General features: G+C 47.5%; 1 protein-coding gene across 1 annotated transcript in view; it reads left to right on the top strand.

The window, feature by feature from the left end:
* Positions 1 to 14,784, top strand: part of PLD1 (phospholipase D1) — a 497,457-nt gene that overhangs the window by 117,217 nt on the left and 365,456 nt on the right. Inside the window, exon 2 of the mRNA XM_063916252.1 lies at positions 5,989 to 6,062. The gene's annotated coding sequence lies outside the window, so the exon portion shown is untranslated. The remainder of the gene's footprint in view (positions 1 to 5,988; positions 6,063 to 14,784) is intronic.

Here is a 14,784-nt window from a genome sequence, read left to right as displayed (position 1 = left end):
GTAAAATAAAGACAGTTTGTGCAAGGGCCTCCAAATTGCCTCTTTTTCCTGCCAGTATACGTACGGACTGTCTGACGTGCCTACTTGGATGCGGTCACTCATATAATCCTCCACCATTCTTTCAATGGTGACAGAATCATATGCAGTGACAGTAGACGACATGTCAGTAATCGTTGGCCGGTCCTTCAGTCCGGACCAGATGTCAGCACTCGCTCCAGACTGCCCTGCATCACCGCCAGCGGGTGGGCTCGGAATTCTTAGCCTTTTCCTCGCAGCCCCAGTTGCGGGAGAATGTGAAGGAGGAGCTGTTGACGGGTCACGTTCCGCTTAACTTGACAAGTGTCTCACCAGCAGGTCTTTGAACATGTGCAGACTTGTGTCTGCCGGAAAGAGAGATACAACGTAAGCTTTAAACCTAGGATCGAGCACGGTGACAAAAATGTAGTGCTCTGATTTCAACAGATTGACCACCGGTGAATCCTGGTTAAGCGAATTAAGGGCTCCATCGACAAGTCCCACATGCCTAGCAGAATCGCTCCGTTTTAGCTCCTCCTTCAATCTCTCCAGCTGCTTCTGCAAAAGCCTGATGAGGGAAATGACCTGACTCAGGCTGGCAGTGTCTGAACTGACTTCACGTGTGGCAAGTTCAAAGGGTTGCAGAACCTTGCACAATGGTGAAATCATTCTCCACTGCGCTTGAGTCAGGTGCCTTCCCCCTCCTTTGCCTATATCATAGGCAGATGTATAGGCTTGAATGGCCTTTTGCTGCTCCTCCATCCTCTGAAGCATATAGAGGGTTGAATTCCACCTCGTTACCACCTCTTGCTTCAGATGATGGCGGGGCAGGTTCAGGAGTGTTTGCTGGTGCTCCAGTCTTCGGCACGCGGTGGCTGAATGCCGAAAGTGGTCCGCAATTCTTCGGACCACCGACAGCATCTCTTGCACGCCCCTGTCATTTTTGAAAAAATTCTGCACCACCAAATTCAATGTATGTGCAAAACATGGGACGTGCTGGAATTTGCCCACATGTAATGCACTCACAATATTGGTGGCGTTGTCCAATGTCACAAATCCCCAGGAGAGTCCAATTGGGGTAAGCCATTCTGCGATGATGTTCCTCAGTTTCCGTAAGAGGTTGTAAGCTGTGTGCCTCTTATGGAAAGCGGTGGTACAAAGCGTAGCCTGCCTAGGAACGAGTTGGCGTTTGCGAGATGCTGCTACTGGTGCCGCCGCTGCTGTTCTTGCTGCGGGAGGCAATACATCTACCCAGTGGGCTGTCACAGTCATATAGTCCTAAGTCTGCCCTGCTCCACTTGTCCACATGTCCGTGGTTAAGTGGACATTGGGTACAACTGCATTTCTTAGGACAGTGGTGACTCTTTTTCTGACGTCTGTGTACATTCTCGGTATCGCCTGCCTAGAGAAGTGGAACCTAGATGGTATTTGGTACCGGGGACACAGTACCTCAAGCAATTCTCTAATTCCCTGTGAATTAACGATGGATACCGGACACACGTTTAACACCAACACAGCTGCCAAGACCTGAGTTATCCGCTTTGCAGCAGGATGACTGCTGTGATATTTCATCTTCCTCGCAAAGGACTGTTGGACAGTCAATTGCTTACTGGAAGTAGTACAAGTGGTCTTCCGACTTCCCCTCTGGGATGACGATCGACTCCCAGCAGCAACAACAGCAGCGCCAGCAGCAGTAGGCGTTACACTCAAGGGTCCATCGGAGGAATCCCAGTTAGGAGAGGACTCGTCAGACTTGCCAGTGAACTGCAGCACAGATATGGAATGGATACTTGCAGTGACACAGAGCTGCAAGATACAGCAATGGCCTACTGTACTGTTGGTCACCAAAATGCTGCACTGTAATACTATATATACTGCTCACAAAAATGCAGCACAGATATGGAATGGATACTTGCAGTGACACAGAGCTGCAAGATACAGCAATGGCCTACTGTACAACTATATACTGTTGGTCACCAAAATGCTGCACTGTAATACTATATATACTGCTCACAAAAATGCAGCACAGATATGGAATGGATACTTGCAGTGACACGGAGCTGCAAGATACAGCAATGGCCTACTGTACAACTATATACTGTTGGTCACCAAAATGCTGCACTGTAATACTATGTATACTGCTCACAAAAATGCAGCACAGATATGGAATGGATACTTGCAGTGACACAGAGCTGCAAGATACAGCAATGGCCTACTGTACAACTATATACTGTTGGTCACCAAAATACTGCACTGTAATACTATATATACTGCTCACAAAAATGCAGCACAGATATGGAATGGATACTTGCAGTGACACAGAGCTGCAAGATACAGCAATGGCCTACTGTACTGTACTACTATAATTATATACTGGTGGTCCCCAGTCTCCACAATAAAGCACACTGAGCACAGATATTTGCAGCACACTGAGCACAGATTTGGAGCGTTTTCAGGCAGAGAAAGTAGATATTTTCAGCACACTGAGCACAGATATTTGCAGCACACTGAGCACAGATATTTGCAGCACACTGAGCACAGATTACGGAGCTTTTCAGGGAGAGAACGCAGCCACGTCCTCTCCGTTCAATCTCCAATGCACGAGTGAAAATGGCGGCGACGCGCGGCTCTTTATATAGAATACGAATCTCACGAGAATCCGACAGCGGGATGATGACGTTCGGCCTCGTTCGGGTTAACCGAGCAAGGCGAGAAGATCCGAAGCTGCCTCGGACCCGTGTAAAATAGGTGAAGTTCGGGGGGGTTCGGATTTCGGAGAACCGAACCCGCTCATCTCTAGTAAAAACCCATTCCCCACTCGTGTAAAAAAAAAAAGTCTATCTATCGATCTATCATGTATCTATCTATCTATCTATCTATCTATCTATCTATCTATCTATCTATCCTCTTCAATTCTGAAGGTGGTTGGACTTGGAAAATGGAAAATATTTCTGTGCTGTTACAGGTCAACAGTGTGGTTATCTTGTAAACTGTATCAGATTTAATAAATAGTTTTGTGATTTCTCTGTCCATATATGTGCATACTATGCTTAGAACATTGGCCCTCATTCCGAGTTGTTCGCTCGCTAGCTGCTTTTAGCAGCATTGCACACGCTAAGCCGCCGCCCTCTGGGAGTGTATCTTAGCATAGCAGAATTGCGAACGAAAGATTAGCAGAATTGCGAATAGAAAGTTCTTAGCAGTTTCTGAGTAGCTCGAGACTTACTCCTACATTGCGATCATTTCAGTCAGTTTCGTTCCTGGTTTGACGTCACAAACACACCCAGCGTTCGGCCAGACACTCCCCCGTTTCTCCAGCCACTCCCGCGTTTTTCCCTGAAACGCCTGCGTTTTTCCGCACACTCCCAGAAAACGGTCAGTTTCCGCCCAGAAACACCCACTTCCTGTCAATCACTCATCGATCAGCAGAACGATGAAAAAACTTTGTTACGCCGTGAGTAAAATACCTAACTTTTGTGTAAAATAACTAAGCGCATGCGCTATGCGAACCTTGCGCATGCGCAGTAAGCAACTAATCGCAGTATAGCGAAAATCGGCAACGAGCGAACAACTCAGAATGACCCCCATTGTGTGGGGAAATTGCCTGAAGTTAAATATCAAGCAAAAATTGCAATAAACTCCCATTTTATACTCCTGAAAAATTATCGGGTCCAATTGAATATCCCCCTTTGTATCCTGTATAATAATTTACCAATATTTATTTTCTTTTACGGTAAAGTTTTTAATACTAAAGATACCTGTAACTTAATACTTGTTGGAATTCTGCAGCTGCTAAAAACATGCGCTAACCACTCACTGGGGGTAATTCAGAGTTGATCGTAGCAGCAAATTTATTAGCAGATGGGTGAAACCATGGGGGTCATTCCGACCCGATCGCACGCTGCACCTTTTCGCAGCTGTGCGATCGGGCTGAAATTGCGCATGTGCTGCGGGCGCAATGTGCAAGTGTGTCGTTGCCAGCAACGGCTGTCGCCGGGCAGCGATGCTTCCTACGAAGAAAGTGGTCGCAGCGGCGACCGCAAGAAGATTGACAGCAGGAAGGCGGATCCAGGCGTCAACTGACCGTTTTCGGGGAGTGGTGAGCCCAACGCAGGCGTGTCGAGGCGTTTGGAGGGCAGATGTCTGACATCAATTCCGGGACCTGACACGCTGAAGTGAGTGCAACAGGTAAGTAAGTCTGACCCTACTCCTACCATACTCCTATCCTGCACAAAACTTTTTTGCATAGCTGGCTGTACAAGCGATCGCAGCCTTGCTACGCAAAAATCCATTCCCCCATAGGCGGCATCTACCTGATCGCACGGACAGCAAAAAGTTGCTGCGTGCGATCAGGTCAGAATGAGGGCCCATGTGCACTGCAAGGGGGGCAGATATAACATGTGCAGAGAGAGTTAGATTTGGGTGGGTTATTTTGTTTCTGTGCAGGGTAAATACTGGCTGCTCTATTTTTACACTGCAATTTAGATTTCAGATTGAACACACCCCACCCAAATCTAACTATCTCTGCACATGTTATATGCCCCCCCCCCCCCATCTGCTAACAAATTTGCTGCTACGATCAGGTCTGAGGGGGTCACTCAGACCTGATCGCTCGCTAGCTTTTTTTTGCAGCTTTGCAAGTGTGTGATCGCATGTGCAGCTGAGCACTACAAAAAAGTTTTGTGCAGTTTCTGAGTAACTCAGAACTTACTCAGCCGCCGTGATCACTTCAGCCTGTTCTGGCCTGGAATTGACGTCAGATACCCGCCCTGCAAACGTTTGGACACGCCTGCGTTTTTCCTACCACTCCCAGAAAAAGGTCAGTTGACACCCACAAACACCTTCTTCCTGTCAATCACCTTGCGATCGGCTGTGCGAATGGATTCTTCATACAATCCATCGCCCAGCAACGATCCGCTTTGTAGCCATACGACGCGCCTTCGCATTGCAGTGCATACGCATGCGCAGTTCTGACCCGATCGCAGCGAAAAATCCTAGCGTGTGATCAGGTCTGAATGACCCCCTGAATTAGGCCCACTGTTATGGCCATATCAACTCTACACTACGGAGCTGCTAGACACGTAGGGGTAAATTTACTAAGATGGGAGTTCTATTTAAGATGGGATGTTGCCCATAGCAACCAATCAGATTCTACTTCTCATTTATCTAACACCTTCTAGAATATTATATCTGGAATCTGATTGGGCATGCTCAGTACCAGATATCAGAGGTCACGCCTCCTGAAAATCGTTGGCTCCTAGTACCTGGAGGCTTTCTTTGGCTATGATATAGGGGTCTATGTATTAAGCCTTGGGGAGAGATAAAGTACCAACCAATCAAATGTAATTTTTTTCAAACATAGCCTGTAACATGGCAGTTGGTAGGTGCGGATTGGCTGGTAAATTATCTCTCTCTGCCTTATTTCTCTCCAAGGGGCATATGCACTATGCCCTTTAGAATGATAAAGTGGAGAGAGATAAAGTACCAGCCAATCAGCTCCTAACTGTCTGTTTACAGGCTGTGTTTGGAAAATTACAGGAGCTGACTGGTAGTTTACCTCTACACTTTTACTCTGTTGACTTTTTCTCTCTCCAACGCTTAGCACATCTGTCCCCAAGGGTTAGTAAACAGATCACTCAGAGGCAGCGCAGTCTGACCCTACAAGAGCGGGACATTTGTGCCTCTTGAAAACTGTCTTTGGGACGCTGTGGCACAGATCCCAATTTCTGCATGATCCCAGAAAATCTCCCCCCTAGGGGCACCTAACCCAAATCCTACCTTCCCGGTGTCTAACCCCAACCTCCAGAACCCCCCCCCCCCCCCCCCTCCCCCCAAATAAAAATAAAAAAAATAAAAAATAAAAATAAAATGATGGACAGGTTATATAAGTAGGTGCTTGTCACTTTGTTTACCTTGTGAACTTGAAATGTGACTAATGAATGTATATTCATATTCTTCATATTTTTTTTAAAGATGTATACAGTGGAAAGAGAGCAATTGACCATCACATAGGCTGCATCCGCAGAGATTTCTCTTTTCTTGGTCAGGTAAGATATCTTATTTGTACAGGTATAGTAGTCATAGTTTTCTCAGACAATATGTAAAATCATTCACCTGTATACAGTACATTGTATCTGCTAATGAGGTGCAGAGTCTCCTAGGTTACTGGTCTTTGCCAGTAACCTTTTCAAGCAAGTGATGGACCTTGCATGTGATGCACAGACAGGTTGCAGCTCCAAGGCTAACTAGGCAGATGCTGGTATCAGGAAGATCTGAAGGGTGAGGCAACAACGAGATTGTAGATTGTGTAGTCAGGACAGACAGCACGGATGCAAGGCCAAAACAGGCAAAGAAGTTAGGCCCTCATTCCGAGTCGTTCGCTCGTTCTTTTTTTTCGCATCGCAGTGAAAATCAGCTTAGAGCGCATGCGCAATGTTCGCACTGCGACTGCGCTAAGTAATTCTGCTATGAAGAAAGGATTTTTACTCACGGCTTTTTGTTCGCACCGGCGAACGTAGTGTGATTGACAGGAAATGGGTGTTACTGGGCGGAAACACGGCGTTTTATGGGCGTGTGGCTGAAAACGCTACCGTTTCCGGAAAAAACGCAGGAGTGGCCGGAGAAACGGGGGAGTGTCTGGGCGAACGCTGGGAGTGTTTGTGACGTCAAACCAGGAACGACAAGCACTGAACTGATCGCACAGGCAGAGTAAGTCTGGAGCTACTCTAAAACTGCTAAGTTTTTTTTGTTCGCAATATTGCGTAAACTTCGTTCGCACTTTTAAGATGCTAAGATACACTCCCAGTAGGCGTAGACTAAGCGTGTGTAACTCTGCTAAATTCGCCTTGCGACCGATCAACTCGGAATGAGGGCCTTAATGTAGATCAGTGGTTCTCAACCTCGGCCCTCAAGTACCCCCTACAGTTCATGTTTTCCAGGTCACCTAGCTGGTGCACAGGTGTATTCATTACTCACTGACACTGCGGTTGAGAACCACTGATGTAGATGAACAGACAGAGGAATGGTCAAGGACGCATCCAGGAGTCTTGACCGTGCACATAGAGGCACAGATAAAGGAGCACATACTCACAGGCGTGCGCAGAGACTGACTGGCGGGTGCCGCTCCGGACTTCCCCCCCACCACGGCATTATAGTGTTCTCTCGCATCCCCTGTCCTGGATATAGACTGCTCACCTGGGCGGCCCAGGTGAGCGGACCAGGTGAGCAGTCTATATCCAGGACAGGGGAGGTGAGAGAACACTATAATGCCGTGGAGGGGGGGGGCGTCCGGAGCGGCACCCGCCAGTCAGTCTCTGCGCACGCCTATGCACATACAATTACACCAGATAACACCAGGGAGCTGGTCAAAGGCATGTTATGGACAACACAATCATGGTTACAGTTTCCAGAAAACTGAACATTTTTACTGGATGGCATAGAAACAGACACACATAGATACCTCCCTGCATGAATTACAGTATCAAACACAATGCATTTTAGGACACAGCACTATCACATTACACATCCAGCAGGAGTCAAGATGGATTTTTTGTGAGTGTTAATTTCAAAACAGATTTGTTGCGTAGTCAATCCCAGCGGCAAAACTGCTGCCACTGCCATGATCGCAAGGCCTGGAGATGGTGGTTTTCGATGGCAGAAGGTGATATTGCATGACCAGACTGCCCCTGTCATATACCTGGGAATATTAAAATCATATTCTACAGAATGTGTTTACTGTACAGTGTACACTGTACAATGGGCCTGATTCATAATTGTACGATATGCTGATGTACTCACAATGAAGCGATTATTGGTTGGTCTGCGCATGCGTCACTGCTGCAATGTGCATGCAGAGTGATTGAACTGTGATTATGGTCGCAGTGAGGATTCATTCGCAACTGATTGACAGGGAGCGACCGTTTGTGGGAGGCAACGGGGCGTGGCAGCAAAAACTTGAGTGTGTCAGCTTCGTTTTTGAGGCGTCTGTCAGCTTCTGACTGCAATCCTGTATGTAGGAAATTAAGGGGTCTATTTACTAAACCATGGACGGAGATAAAGTGGACGGAGGTAAAGTTCCAGCCAAGAAGCTCATAACTACCATGTCACAGGCTGTGTTTGAAAAATGACAGTTAAGAGCTGGTACTTTATCTCCGTCCACTTTATCTCCGTCAAAGGCTTAGTAAAAAGACCCTTGTTTCTGGCATCTCAGTTGCCATTCTGAGTGACCATAGACTTAGGGATGATGCAAGTGTGTACGCAGTTGTGAGCAGCTCCGAGGGCGCCGGTGGGTGTCTCTATGCAAATCCCGACGGCTGTTACATTAGCATATTTTCACACATCCCCTGAGTAGAACATCGCATCTGCGGCAGCATTGGCTTACTGCGATGACTCAGGCCCATGTTCAGCTATACTATTCTGCAGTTCTACACTTTCCAGGTGATGGTAGTCAATACTACTGCAGCTGTCCCAGAGATAACATGTGCACCAGTAGCTGAAAGTCTTAGGGGGTCATTCCGAGTTGTTCACTCGTTGCCGATTTTCGCAACGGAGCGATTAAGGCAAAAAAGCGCATGCGCATGGTACGCAGTGCGCATCCGCTAAGTATTTTTAGCACAAAACTTAGTAGATTTACTCACGTCCGAACGAAGAATTTTCATCGTTGAAGTGATCGGAGTGTGATTCACAGGAAGTGGGTGTTTCTGGGCGGAAACTGGCCGTTTTCTGGGAGTGTGCGGAAAAACGCAGGCGTGCCAGGATAAAACGCGGGAGTGTCTGGAGAAACGGGGGAGTGGCTGGCCGAACGCAGGGCGTGTTTGTGACGTCAAACCAGGAACAAAACGGGCTGAGCTGATCGCAGTGTAGGAGTAAGTCTCGAGCTACTCAGAAACTGCTAAGAATTATTTAATCGCAATTCTGCTAAGCTAAGATACACTCCCAGAGGGCGGCGGCCTAGCGTGTGCAATGCTGCTAAAAGCAGCTTGCGAGCGAACAACTCGGAATGAGGGCCTTAGTTCCACCACTAATATTTTCTACTCTGTTGTAGATTTGCTATTTTATGGAAAGGGTACAGTACAAGTGAGCCACATTATTTCTATTCATCACCTTACTGTGAAATGAATCTTACTCATAACAAGGTGTAATATTTCGTATCTGTTTTGTGTCATCCAATGTCTCACCTTAAACTTTGTCACACAAATGATTCATGCAATAAATTATTACATTGCTGCCTGAGCTTCTTTGAGGAGCCCAAGATTAGAAATGTGCCCCATAATTTCATTTGAAAAATCTGGTTATTCTGCCATGCAGATGCTGACGAGCAATCCGTACTGGCACTAAGATAGTGCGGTGTCGTTAGCAGTGTGCAGCAAGATTCCATCTGTATTTGTACAGGTGCTTCCTGCTCTCAAATAAAATGTGCATGTTTTCCATATTACTAAGATTACTAATCTATCTGTTTTTCACACAACATAGAGACAAGTAAATTATATGAACTTTTAGAAAAAAATTGCCTACTGTAGGTTTATTAAAATGAGCAGAATCCTCAGCAAAATATCATAACTGTTTATTTTGTCTGCTTACAGCACAATCTGTGCAAAGGATAACTTCACCCAAACTAAATATGTGTGTAAATAAAACAAACTTTTATTTAGGTGCTATTATATATTTAAATACCTCATCCCAGTCTCCAATTCTTGTGTTGCCTGCTTGCAGCAAGAGCCAGAGAAATGATTAGATGGTGGAATGGGACACCAGGGGATGAGTATGATATTCCGCTGTACAGGATGCCTGTGGTCAGAATACTGACGCTGGCATCCCTATACTTGAAATCCGGACAGGGGCGTGGTAAGACTGTTCCCCACTGTCCCCTACCCCCTAACCCTCCCTTCCTGCAGCCTAACCCTGACCTTCTACAAACACAAATAAATTAAAGCGCTACTGTCCCAGATACAATAATTAAATCAATGAACAATGTTAATACAATCAAAACATTTAATTTCCAAGTGTTAAATACACACAGCCGGTGCTTAAATTTACCACAACTACATAAGAAAAATAAAAAAAGGATAAATCTTATTTCTTAAATCTTATAAGAATTTACTCACCGGTAATTCTATTTCTCGTAGTCCGTAGTGGATGCTGGGAACTCCGTAAGGACCATGGGGAATAGCGGGCTCCGCAGGAGACTGGGCACTCTAAAAGAAAGATTAGGTACTATCTGGTGTGCACTGGCTCCTCCCTCTATGCCCCTCCTCCAGACCTCAGTTAGGGAAACTGTGTCCGGAAGAGCTGACACAATAAGGAAAGGATTTGGAATCCCGGGTAAGACTCATACCAGCCACACCAATCACACCGTACAACTCGTGATACTATACCCAGTTAACAGTATGAATAACAACTGAGCCTCACGAAAAGATGGCTCATAACAATAACCCTTTAGTTAGGCAATAACTATATACAAGTATTGCAGACAATCCACACTTGGGATGGGCGCCCAGCATCCACTACGGACTACGAGAAATAGAATTACCGGTGAGTAAATTCTTATTTTCTCTGACATCCTAGTGGATGCTGGGAACTCCGTAAGGACCATGGGGATTATACCAAAGCTCCCAAACGGGCGGGAGAGTGCGGATGACTCTGCAGCACCGAATGAGCAAACTCAAGGTCCTCCTCAGCCAGGGTATCAAACTTGTAGAATTTTGCAAATGTGTTTGAACCCGACCAAGTAGCAGCTCGGCAAAGTTGTAAAGCCCTCGGGCAGCCGCCCAAGAAGAGCCCACCTTCCTCGTGGAATGGGCTTTTACTGATTTAGGATGCGGCAATCCAGCCGCAGAAAGTGCAAGTTGAATCGTGCTATTGATCCAGCGAGCAATAGTCTGCTTTGAAGCAGGAGCACCCAGCTTGTTGGGTGCATACAGGATAAATAGCGAGTCAGTTTTCCGGACTCTAGCCATCCTGGAAACATAGATTTTCAGGGCCCTGACTACGTCCAGCAACTTGGAATCCTCCAAGTCCCGAGTAGCCGCAGGCACCACAATAGGTTGGTTCAAATGAAACGCTGATACCACCTTAGGAAGAAATTGGGAACGAGTCCTCAATTCCGCCCTATCCATATGAAAAATCAGATAAGGGCTTTTACATGACAAAGCCGCCAATTCTGATACACGCCTGGCCGAAGCCAAGGCCAACAGCATGACCACTTTCCGCGTGAAATATTTTTGCTCCACGGTTTTAAGTGGCTCAACCAATGCGACTTTAGGAAATCCAACACCACGTTGAGATCCCAAGGTGCCACTGGAGGCACAAAAGGGGGCTGAATATGCAGCACTCCATTAACAAAAGTCTGAACTTCAGGCAGTGAAGCCAGTTCGTTTTGGAAGAAAATCGACAGAGACAAAATCTGGACCTTAATGGAACCCAATTTGAGGCCCATAGCCACCCCTGACTGTAGGAAGTGCAGAAATCGACCCAGCTGAAATTCCTCCGTTGGGGCCTTCCAGGCCTCACACCAAGCAACATATTTTCGCCATATGCGGTGATAATGTTTTGCGGTCACATCCTTCCTAGCTTTAATCAGCATAGGAATGACTTCCTCCGGAATGCCCTTTTCCTTTAGGATCCGGTGTTCAACCGCCATGCCGTCAAACGCAGCCGCGGTAAGTCTTGGAACAGACAGGGCCCCTGCAGTAGCAGGTCCTGTCTGAGCGGCAGAGGCCAAGGGTCCTCTGAGATAATTTCTTGAAGTTCTGGGTACCAAGCTCTTCTTGGCCAATCCGGAACAATGAGTATAGTTCTTACTCCTCTCCTTCTTATTATTCTCAGTACCTTGGGTATGAGAGGAAGAGGAGGGAACACATAAACCGACTGGTACACCCACGGTGTCACTAGAGCGTCCACAGCTATCGCCTGAGGGTCCCTTGACCTGGCGCAATATCTTTTTAGCTTTTTGTTGAGGCGGGACGCCATCATGTCCACCTGTGGCCGTTCCCAACGGTTCACAATCAGCTGGAAGACTTCTTTATGAAGTCCCCACTCTCCCGGGTGGAGGTCATGCCTGCTGAGGAAATCTGCTTCCCAGTTGTCCACTCTCGGAATGAACACTGCTGACAGTGCTATCACGTTATTCTCCGCCATCAAAGAATCCTTGTGGCTTCTGCCATTGCCACCCTGCTTCTCGTGCCGCCCTGGCGGTTTACATGGGCGACCGCTGTGATGTTGTCTGACTGAATCAGAACCGGTTGGTTTTGAAGTAGGGGTTCTGCTTGACTCAGGGCGTTGTAAATGTCCCTTAGTTCCAGAATATTTAAGTGTAGGGAAGTTTCCTGACTTGACCATTGTCCTTGGAAGTTTCTTCCCTGGGTGACTGCCCCCCAACCTCGGAGGCTTGCATCCGTGGTCACCAGGACCCAGTCCTGTATGCCAAATCTGCGGCCTTCGAGCAGATGAGCACTCTGCAGCCACCACAGCAGAGACACCCTGGCCCTCGGGGACAGGGTGATTAACCGATGCATCTGGAGATGCGATCCGGACCACTAGTCCTACAGATCCCACTGGAAGATCCTTGCATGGAATCTGCCGAAGGGACTTGCTTCGTAAGACGCTACCATCTTTCCCAGGACTCGCGTGCAGTGATGCACCAACACCTGCTTTGGTTTCAGGAGAACCCTGACCAGAGATGATAATTCCTGGGCCTTCTCCAGCGGGAGAAATATCTTCTTCTGTTCTGTGTCCAGAATCATGCCCAAGAACAGCAGACGCGTCGCAGGAATCAGCTGCGACTTTGGGATATTCAGAATCCAGCCGTGCTGATGCAGCACTTCCTGAGATAGTGCCACGCCGACTAGCAACTGCTCTTTGGACCTCGCCTTTATAAGGAGATCGTCCAAGTACGGAATAATCATGACTCCCTTCTTTCGGAGGAGCATCATCATTTCGGCCATTACCTTGGTAAATACCCACGGTGCCGTGGACAGACCTGACGGCAACGTCTGGAATTGGTAATGACAGTCCTGTACCACACCCTTGAGGTACTTTGAACTTGAACTTTTTTACATAAATGTTCAAGGATTTAAAATTTAAAATGGGTCTCACCGAACCGTCTGGTTTCGGTACCACAACATTGTGGAATAGTAACCCCGTCCCTGTTGAAGGAGGGGTACCTTGATTATCACCTGCTGAATATACAGCTTGTGAATTGCCGCCAGTACTACCCCCCTTTCTCTGAGGGCAGCAGGCAAGGCTGATTTGAGGTAACTGCGAGGGGGAGTCGCCTCGAACTCCAGCTTGTATCCCTGTGATACTACTTGCAGAACCCAGGGATCCATCTGTGAGCGAGCCCACTGGTCGCTGAAGTTCCGGAGACGCGCCCCCACCGCACCTGTCTCAGCCTGTGGAGCCCCAGCGTCATGCGGTGGACTTAGAGGAAGCGGGGGAAGATTTTTGATCTTGGGAACTGGCTGTCTGGTGCAGCCTTTTTCCTTCTTCCCTTGCCTCTGGCAGAAAGGAAGCGCCTTTGACCCGCTTGCTTTTCTGAGGCCGAAAGGACTGTACCTGATAATACGGTGCTTTCTTAGGCTGTGAGGGAACCTGAGGTAAAAATTTTGACTTCCCAGCTGTTGTTGTGGATACGAGGTCCGAGAGACCATCCCCAAACAATTCCTCACCCTTATAAGGCAGAATCTCCATGTGCCTTTTAGAATCAGCATCACCTGTTCACTGCCGGGTCCATAATACCCTCCTGGCAGAAATGGACATTGCATTAATTCTGGATGCCAGCCGGCAAATATCCCTCTGTGCATCCCTCATATATAAGACGACGTCTTTAATATGCTCTATGGTTAGCAAAATAGTATCCCTGTCGAGGGTAACACTATTATCTGACAGGGTATCAGACCACGCTGCAGCAGCACTACACCTCCATGCTGAGGCAATTGCAGGTCTCAGTATAGTACCTGAGTGGGTATATACAGACTTCAGGATTTCCTCCTGCTTTCTATCAGCAGGCTCCTTCAAGGTGGCCGTATCCTGAGACGGCAGTGCCACCTTTTTTGACAAACGTGTGAGCGCCTTATCCACCCTAGGGGATATCTCCCAACGTGACCTATCCTCTGGCGGGAAAGGGTACACCATCAGTAACTTTTTAGAAATTACCAGTTTCTTATCGGGGGAAACCCACGCTTCTTCACACACTTCATTCAATTCATCTGATGGGTGAACAAAACACTGGCTGCTTTTTCTCCCCAAACATAAAACCCCTTTTTAGTGGTACTTGGGTTAATGTCAGAAATGTGTAACACATTTTTCATTGCCGAAATCATGCAACGGATGCCCCTAGTGGATTGTGTATATGTCTTAACCTCGTCGACACTGGAGTCAGACTCCATGTCGACATCTGTGTCTGCCATCTGAGGTAGCGGACGTTTTTGAGCCCCTGATGGCCTTTGAGACGCCTGGGCAGGCGCGGGCTGAGAAGCCGGCTGTCCCATGGCTGTTACGTCATCCAGCCTTTTATGTAAGGAGTTGACACTGTCGGTTAATACCTTCCAGATATCCACCCACTCTGGTGTCGGCCCCGCAGGGAGTGACATCACATTTATCGGCACCTGCTCCGCCTCCACATAAGCCTCCTCATCAAACAAGTCGACACAGCCGTACCGACACACCGCACACACACAGGGAATGCTCTGACTGAGGACAGGACCCCACAAAGTCCTTTGGGGAGACAGAGAGAGAGTATGCCAGCACACACCACAGCGCTATTTAATCAGG

The sequence above is a fragment of the Pseudophryne corroboree genome, chromosome 4, assembly GCF_028390025.1.
Source record: "Pseudophryne corroboree isolate aPseCor3 chromosome 4, aPseCor3.hap2, whole genome shotgun sequence".
NCBI lineage: Eukaryota > Metazoa > Chordata > Amphibia > Anura > Myobatrachidae > Pseudophryne > Pseudophryne corroboree.
Note: the sequence above shows the minus strand (reverse complement) of the source record. Positions and strands in the feature narration are given on the sequence as shown.